The sequence below is a fragment of the Anser cygnoides genome, chromosome 4 (genome assembly GCF_040182565.1).
Source record: "Anser cygnoides isolate HZ-2024a breed goose chromosome 4, Taihu_goose_T2T_genome, whole genome shotgun sequence".
Taxonomy (NCBI): domain Eukaryota; kingdom Metazoa; phylum Chordata; class Aves; order Anseriformes; family Anatidae; genus Anser; species Anser cygnoides.
This window is the reverse complement of record NC_089876.1, coordinates 49,649,779-49,659,719: the sequence shown is the minus strand read 5'-3', so window position 1 is coordinate 49,659,719 and position 9,941 is coordinate 49,649,779.

The window sequence follows — 9,941 nt, the reverse complement described above, 5'->3', positions numbered from 1 at the left end:
ACCTCAGGGATTCAAAGACAAGTAAAAGTTTTGTGTTTGGATAACTCTGGGCCCTGAGACATATTTAGAGGACTCTGGAACTGCTGTCCATGTCCTGCTGAGCCCAAATGGCTAGGAAAAGTTTTGTTCTCATAGACGTTAGGTCCTTGTAAAATTTCCCTCATGGGCATGAAACAGAATTTTTTTTTCCACACGAGTGCAGCGGGTGAAAATTGCCTTCCTATCAGAAGTGTTTTTAAAAGCAAATGAGGTAAACATTTCTCCAGCTAACCAAAAGCAGCTTTTGTATGGCATATAGTTTAGGCAGAGAGAGCTTGTTGACAGAGTACTGTTAATGTAATGAACGAACTCTCTTATAGCTTCTGCCAGGCATCAAGGCCCAGTTGCAAAACTGATGCTCTAATCTGTGAATGGAGCTGAACTGTCATAATGTGGCCATGGTCCTACATGAGGTATTCATGAGGAATGCCAAAGAACATGGGGATCACTAGAATTTGATAGACACCCTCTTGGTTTGGAGATACAATGCTTAATTGAGGTATTTATGAAGTATTTATGAAGTATTTACTCATGAGATAAAAGTTCTCTTTCTTATTTCAGACAATACCTAAACATGGTTTTATTTGTTTAACTCTCAAGAGACAGATTATATTGTTTGATATTTGCTCAACCAAGCGAACACTGTTAAGAACTATTTGAGAAATAGCATAGGCAGCTCATTCTTAGAAGAAAGGAACTGCGGTTGATATGGCAAGATCAGTGTCTGAATCTGAGATGTAAAGTTGCTCCTAATGAGGCACACAATCTGTCTTGTGCATGCATCACCAATAGTACAGCTCCAGGCAAAACGGGCTACAAAAGGCAATAGAAAATGGCTCATGTTTTTGTTTGACAGCTATTAAGGCAGCTAAACTGCATTTTTAGAAAAGATCCCATTTTATTTAGATTTTATTTAGCTATTTTCTTATGCAAGTAAACAAGCACTATATTGCCAGAGTTGCTTAAACATTCCTCTGATGATAATATGACTTATGAAAATCTATGAGTCTGGAAAGATTTTGCAAAGACTTGCAACATTTCCTAGCACGTATATGTTTCATGCTGATTAACAAGGAAAGGCCGATACATTTTTCAGCACTGTTGAAACTTGAACAAAAATTTGTTCTTATACCCCTTATTGAAATGCCCTGTAATGGCAACATTAAAATCATTGCAGTGGTAAGGCCCATGTTTTAAGCTAACTGTGGACAAAGAAATTGCTTATCTGAGGCAAAATGTTTTAAAAAGCAAGCACCTTCTTCCAGAAGAAAAAAAAAAAAAAAGAAAAAAAAAAGGAAATAATCCATAAACCTAGGAACTCACTCTGACAGAGGAAGTTAAATTTGGCAGTAATATTTCTAAGTAAACAAGTAAATTTTCGTTCTATAAAAGCTCTGTACATGGGTATAGGGAATGATAGCAAATTATCCTAATGAGAAGTTGGATAGACTGCAGATTTTATAGTATAACACAAAATGCAGATCCAAAATTTTGGTCAGCCTGGCAACACTTCTTTGCATGTTTCGTAAATTATTGAATCAAAGAGCAGTGGCTTATTGTACTGAATTTTGTATGCGTGGTTAAAATGTCTTCCCTCTATAATCCAAGAGAATGAACTGACGTTTTAATAATTGCATGAGCTTTAAAACAGACTAGTCATTTAAAAACAATTAGTGTTAATGGGGTGCTCTTCCATGAATATCGGCGCCTTTTTAAAAAGAAAACTGCATTATAAGGAATTGAAAGTTGTAAATAGCTATAAATTCTTTCTGACAGAAAGAAAAGAGAGCTGAAAGTGCTGCTGTATTTTCAACTAAATGTATATATATGCAATACAGAGACACTCAGAGAAAAATAGAGACAAGTACTTTGGGAGTGGAGCAAAACTGTAGTATGACAATGCAAACAGGAAAGAATAAATTTAGAATTTAGAGTACTCAGTAAGCCAGCAGAGCAATGACATCAAGGCCTTTTTTCTTTCTTTTTTTTTTTTTTTTTCCTTCAGCGTACAGTGACAGCTATGAGGAGCCTTCCTTGCTGATCCTAATTTTTGCTTCTCTTTCTTCCTCTCCTTTAAGGAGCTATAAACTCTGGGAACCAGGAATCTTCTCCCACATTGGTTGTGGCATAATGGTAACCCTCAAACTTCTCCAATCTGCAGCAAGAAGGAAATTGTAACTAGCTGCCAGGAAAACACCAGTTTTTGTTTCTCTGCAGCATGAGACCTGGTTGTAAGTGTGAAATTGGATTGATAATGAGAGAAATATCACAAATGTATGTTCTGCATGGAAATATGGAGTTTATTTCTTCTTGTCTTCTTCTGTTGAGCAAAGAGAGCAAAATATACTTGGCAGTAAAGTATATCAAGGACACATCAAACTCATTGTCAACCAGCACTGTCCACATCCCAGAAAGCCAACCATATCCTGGGCTGCATCTAAAGAAGCATGACCAGCAGGTCGAGGGAGGTGATTCTCCCCCTCTTCTATGCTCGTGAGACCTCACTTAGAACATTGTGTTCAGCTCTGGGGCACCTGACATAAGAAGGATGCAGACCTGTTGGAGTGAGTCCAGGGGAGGACCATGAGGATGATCAGAGGGCTGGAGCACCTCTGCCATGAAGACAGGATGAGAGAATTGGATTGTTCAGCCTGGAGAAGAGAAGGCTCCACGGAGACCTTATAGCGGCCTTCCAGTACCTAAAGGGGGACTACAGGAAAGCTGGGGAGGGACTCTTGGTCAGGGAGTGTAGGATAGGATAAGGAGTAATGACTTAAAACTAAAAGAGGGTAGATTTAAATCAGATATTAGGAAGAAATTCTTTACTGTGAGGGTGGTGAGGCACTGACACAGGTTGCCCAGAGAAGCTGTGGATGCCCCATCCCTGGAGGTGTTCAAGGCCAGGCTGGATGGGGCTTTGGGCAACCTGGTCTGGTGGGAGGTGTCCCTGCCCATGGTAGGGGGTTGGAATTTCATGTAATCTTTAAGGTCCCTTCCAACCCAAACCATTCTGTGATTCTATGATTCTATGTAGTATTCATTCATTTTGTATCTTATGCCATATTTTTGATTGTCAATTTTCATTGCCACTAGGAACTCTCTCCCTCCCCCCCCCTTTTTTTTTTCTTTCTTTCTTTCTTTAACTGTAATTATACCACTGAAGCTTTAGAAGCTTTTACAAAAGATGCTTCCGCAAATTGCTGGTGCCTGCGTTGCTGTGGAAGTCTTGTGCTGCAGAAGGTTGCTGGCCTGGATCACACAGGATGACGTGCAATTGCCCAAAAGTTTTTCACATTTCTCTCAAGGTCTAGGGCTTTATCAACAGCAAAAATGGGTTGTCAGTGGTGAGTAAGCTGTTCCCTGAGCTGGCCTGATGTACTTCTGAGTCAGGCTATGCTTATGAAGCACTGTGTTCTTTTACACTCCACCTGTCATTCAAAATGTTTGGAGGATTGAAAAATGATAGTTTAAATAAAATTATTGAATTCTATTTAAGCGAAGTACAATGACCTATGATCTACATGTCAAATAAGATGAATTAATGTTTCTTCTGTCCTGAAATGTTAAGAAACTATGAAGTGAATAGCATATGCAGGCTGACATTGCTGTGCTCATCATGATAGTTGGTGCTGTTTCCCCATGTGGTAGAATTCATATTTCAGCCACTAAAAACAACTACCTCAAGCCTAATCTCAAAAAAAAAAATAAAAATCATTATACAGATTTTCTAGCCTGATGCTTAGTGATAAGAGCTTTAAAATAATTTATTTATGTTTAAAATTAATAGATATTCATCTAATCAAAAAATCAACATGGTAAGTATCCAGGCTTCAAGTAACTGTTTAACAGACATCTTATTACAAATTGAACTGGCAAAATGAAAGGATTTATTTTATTTTTCAATATAAGTTTCTTCTTTGGAACTCAACTGATGACCCTGCTCAAACAAGAATTTTAATTTGTGATGGGCACAGATAATCCTAGACCAGCTAAAGGAAACTGTCTCAGAATTGATTTTGAATCTAATCAAACACAGAGACATGAGTTAGAGAGGTGCTGCCAGAAAAATTAGCCAAGTTCTTGCACAGTCATAGGAGTCACATAGCAGCCTCTATATCTTCTTGAGCTGGCAACTGGAGGCTGCGCCCCCAATTGTTTATTTTCCATCACTTTGCCCCATGGGTGTGGGAGTGGGCATTTCTCTCTCCACAGTAACATTCAAATTTAAAAAACTTTCAAAACAGTGTACAAGTATGTAATATATTATTGCTAGAAAGAAACATTTAAGTGAGAGATTCTGTACTACTATTGCAAGCTGAGCACTTTCATACAATGTAGAAAATTATAAAAGTACAGTCCATTCCTTCTCTTCAGGCTACCATATGTTACTATCATTGTTATAAATATTACATATTATATATGTATATGTTGTTTTTATAAAACTATGCTTAGAACAGTGAAAGTTTGTTGTGTTTTAAGTGGAATATTTTTCTTATAATTATGGACTGATATGTGTAATTTAGCAGACATTTACTGTACCCTTTCGAGGGAAAGAAAATGAAAATCCCTTAATTTTAATTTTTAATTTGGTTTTATTTTTATTTTTATTTTTTTTTCCCATTTCTGAAGATCTTAATTTCCTTGAATTATTTTTGGTTTGAGATTCTGCATTTAATAATGCATTTTACTTTTGAATTTTCCATTCTGGTACAAATACTGTTGATTAATGCTGAAAAATTGCCAGAGAAGCTTGCAGTAGGTGGGCTATGCAATGTTTAAATAACCTGCATAAATCTTTCTGAAGTGGGGTCCACACCTTCTCAGCAGGTCTTCTGTTGAAGTTGCTGACCATCTGTGATGCTAATGTCAGAGGTGTATTGCTATGTATTCTCAGAAATAAAATTACCATTTTAAAGAATTGGGTCTGAAGTATTTAAAAATTTTTTTTTTTTAATGAAAAACTGCACAACAGACATCAGTGTAGTATTTTTGCAATGTACAGGACTTATGGTCTAAATTCAATAGGACTGCTGAAAGTATGATAATTGCTAAATGTCTTCTGTTACTTCCTTCCTTCCCTCCTGTTAGTTTGCTTCGATTTAAAGACAGTCCTAGTGATCTCTTGGCTGAAAATGACGTAAAATGTGAAAAATTGGTATTCTGAATCAAATGGGTTTGTTTTCCTCAAGATTGTTAATGTAACTGCTGGCACATTCAAGGATTAGCTAACCCCATTAAAAGACCTGATATACTTCTATAAAATTTTGGTCGAAAATACATTTATTCAGTGCAGAAACCAGGAGACATAGGAAGCAATTTAAACTATTAAATTAATAGAGCCATCTGCTTTGTAATTCCTATGTGACCGTTATTTTACAAACGAATCTTGGAAATTTTGTCCTTTAGTTTGAACAAAGTCAATCAGAATTAGGAACACTAGTTGATGGATATGTACCCATTCACCACCAGTAAGGGCAGCATAACTCTGAAGTTAAAATATTTCCATGTCTGTTTCTGTCCTTTTCATCTCACTTCATAAAACTAGGAGCTGTTCCCAGAAAAAAATAATTAACATCGTATAAGTAAGAACCTAATGTGCCTGCATAAATATTGTATTTCAAAACTCCAGATTTACATTTTTTTGCCATCAGATGTCTGCAGGGTCTTAACCAATTGTTGTGAGTGAGAAAACACAACAGTTAAAATACCAACGTCTGATAATATTGGCCAAATAACAATACCAATATTTCATTTCAGCAATACCGCTCCAGCCCGTGGTTTCACTGGTGAAAGCAGCACAGCTGATAATAATTGTGGGAACTTTGGTGAAAAATCTAGACAAAATCCTCCATTGCTGATCCCTGTTCAGAACTCCACAGCTATCTTACCCATTCCATACACTCTCTTCCTTGGTCTTTGCCCGTCTTTTAGGGTTAGGATTAACAGTTATTTGTACAAGGACACAGTGAGGTATGAAGAAATGATGTGACAGGAATTGCACAGATGAAATCTCAGATGCCTTTGGGGAAGATTTCTGTCCACTGTATGGTCAGTAGAAACCTCTGCAGAAGCTACAATACACCAGATGTTTAAGAGCAGTTGGCATTTATTCAATCATAGTTCTTTGTGGCCAAGCTCCAGAGCATTCTCAAAAGGGACCTTCTCCCCAAGAGTTCCCCCCACATCTGGGTCTGAAGTACAGATAACCTGCAAAAAGGAAAGAGGAGTTTTAGAAATTGGGAAAGGTCTTTGTCTTGTCACTAAAACATTTTCCTGAATCCATGGGAAACAAACAAACAAACAAACAAACAAACAAAGCAAAACCCTCTGGTTTTCCGAATCCATAGTTTTGGGCTCTTTTTTTTTTTTTTTTTTCCATATTTGCAGCATAAATATGAACTCAGTTTTACAAAACTGAATATAGTGCCCAAAAGACAGGCCAGTATGTGTTAGAGGGAGTGTGCCCCTCTTCACAGTGGGATATCTGAAGGTTGGATATAAAATACAGATGTCTCTCTGTCATCCCTGCTTGTGTTATAAGAAACTAGTCTGTTCAGATCTTCAAAGTAAAAGCTAAATTCAGGGCTAAGGTATCTAAACCATAAAACTTAAGAGTAGTCCTGGGAGTGAAGACATAATGGCTGTTGGATCTACGTCTTGTCGTAAGCAGTGGAACTAAAGGTCAGTTAGTGGTTTTGTCCAAAGATCACATCACTTTGGAGGTTATTCATTTTTTTTTTAAACTTTGGGAAAAATTAAAAGGCACAATTTTCTAAATGAAAATTTGAGAGTTCAGTATAAAAATTATAACATGAAATCTACATCCTCTTCTTGGACTATCTCTGACGTGCTCGCCAAAACAATCTTGAGTAGGAAAGTTGTTAAAGCTCAAGTGGTTTAAAGAGGCTGTAATATCAAGCCTTCTTAAGCAATATTTAAACTGTTCTTACGGGAAAATGTTAATTGTGCTGTTCAGGCAGTTTGCCTCATCTATTAATATTTACAGAAGATATGCTCATGCATGTCTAACACCAAGCATGTCCCATCACTCCATTGGTATCTACTTGTATGTTATCAAATGATGGCTTATGAAATACTATGTTAGTGGAAGAAGTTTTACTGTTATCATATTAAGAGAGTCCCTGCGATGTTGTAGCTGTAAGGAGGAGGCAGCAAAGTGCTGTTCAAATGATACAGATGAGATAAGTGTGCAGACTTTACTTGTCATTTTAAGGACAAATGGACAGACTTTAGCCATTAATACCAGAAAGTGGAGCACCAGAACATTTCAATGTAAGAGACAAAAATGCAGTGATTTCATTGGAAATGCAATAGGCATCATTAAGGAAGTCGAATGCCTTCTAAAAAGTATGATTATCATCCTGTCACCAGTAGGAACTCACACAAACTGCTCTGGAATCAAGCTTGGTTTGAGGAGCACTGCACGTAGTTGGTTGAAGTGGCAATTGCAGGGTACTCTTATCAATCTCATCTTTAAGTGAGGGCTGGAAACATCAGTTCTTAACATAGACTGACAAACATTTTGTTTTGTTTTACAGGGAAAACACAATTTTGAAGCTCTTAAAAGATTGTATTGAGAAAATTTCCAAATGAAAGTGATTCTGGGAACTCAGCCCTGTGATGCTGGACACCTGCCTGCCTTGGAAGAGAGAGGTAGGGAGGGAGGGATGAAGAAAGTGTTCCTCAGCTCTGTTGAAGAAGGAATAATTATTGTCACTTTGATTTCAGTCTGGGACCTTTAAAAATGACTAGTAAAAATGTATGAAAAACTGTATTAATAAAAGAGATAAGACAAAAGCAGGTGTTCTGATCACAATATAGAAAGAATAATATTTCTCTTTGAAAAGTGGCATTTGCCAGATGAGCAGCTCTTTGAGGACAGTACTTACATATTTTTATAGCAAGTGCTCCACACCTATAAAAAGGGTATCTATATCTGATCCAAGCTTTTATTATTATCATCCTGAGCTAATTCAGATGAACCATACTTACTCTGTATTTAGGTTATTTAATATAATTCAAGGTTGGGTGACTATGTGTGTGACACATAATAAGCCCCTACTAAATAGGCAGCCTGCCTTTACTGGAGAGACTCCCAGGATACAGATCAGTGGCATCCATTTCACTGCCTTTAGAGTCTGTTTAGGCTCAAATGAAATTCATCCCCGCGTAAAGGCCCTGCACAGATATTTCTTTGACATCAATGTCTCTTTAGACCCCAGAGAAGCAAAACAAAATGGAAGTCAGCTACCTACGTGTTTAACATCCTTCATATTTTGTTCACCAGCTGTACCAGGCCAAGTGCTTGGCTTTAATCAGTTACATGGAAAAGCAACTCCAGGATGTGCATCCTTCTGAAAAAGGAAAACAATGTGTTCAGGTATACAGTGCATGGCTTATTAGAAACAGGAATGCAGACTTTAAAACAACAAAATAATTGGGCCTCCCTGTTGAGTTTTCCTTGCAAATTTTCAGAATCTGTACTTTGAGGTAGAGAAACTTCAAGTTGCTGTGGATGATTGTCAGTGTAAGAAGGGAAAAACAACAACAACAACAAAAAAAACTGCAAAAAGGAACATGCATTTTGAGAGAATGGCTGGGATTTAGCTTTACAAAGCACACTTTATAGGAGGCTTCTCACTCTTTATCACTTGTTATGGAATGTTCTTCTTTCTAAAACAAAGTTTTTTAAAAATTATAAGTCAGTATAAAGGACCATAGCCCTCTAGATTTCAAAGCTTCACTCTCTTCCTACACCTGTAACTCTGATGTGTGAATTCCATAGTATTAATTATCCCTTTCAAGTATCTTTCTCAGTCCATGTTTCAGACATTACTTAACAGTCTATTCTGTATATTACCAGCTCTGCTTATCTTTGGGAAAGATACTGTTTAAAAATATTAAAACAGATTGATGATGAGCTCTCTGAACTGCTGAAGCCAGCATTTAATACATATTGCAACTGATTCTATGATAATTCTATGGGAAAATTCCCATTAAGTAAAAGGCGGGTAAAGCTGCAGTGGTGGCTAAAAATGATGATGGCCTGAGTAGCTGTAGGATTGTTAGCTTGATAGCAAGGTCAAGCTAAATAATTAGAAATGCTGCTGTGGGATGTGAGGATTACTAACTAAAGAATGTGAGCACAATTAATGCCAGTCAATGTGCTTGTTTCTTTTAATTGAAAGCCACTCATGTCAAATAAACCAGTCTATCAAGTAATCATGAGTCCACTAGGAGACTGAATAACCCCTTTAGTCTAACAAAAGGTCTTGTACTGTACATTGTATCTACAAATGGGTGAATCTTGGCTTCATGCGGTCATTAAAAATATTACAACTCAGCCTCACAGTGATCTATTATCCCATATGGTGATTAGCTTGCAGGTAGCTTGTGTGTTAGCGTTCCAGTTAGCAAATGTCAATGTGACTTTCAGCATACCTAATTTCTGAAAATAAAGTTCACTCCTTGTCATCTCTTGCCAGCTAGCTTATGAGTCCACACAGATCTACTTCACTTTTGTGATCACTTGCCTTTGCACCCTGTGCAGATTCTGCCTACACTGCCAATATAATCACCTTTAACCATTGCTCCAAAACACTGATGGTGATTTCCTCCCCATCTATAAGACTGAAAAGAGCTTTTGTTCTTCCTGTAGCTCTGAAATGGAGATTTCATAATGTTAACATTTCAGAGGACCCTGTGAGGTGACTGCGAGTCAGGGTGCATATACACAAGTGTAGATCAGACCAAGAGTGCACTTTGAAGGGAATCTCCTGAATGTTCCTGTTTACTGCTTTTTAGTTCATACTGTGGAATGGTTTTAGAGTGTATAAAACAGACTCCTTCCTGATGAAACAAAACTGAAAAGATGAACTCTG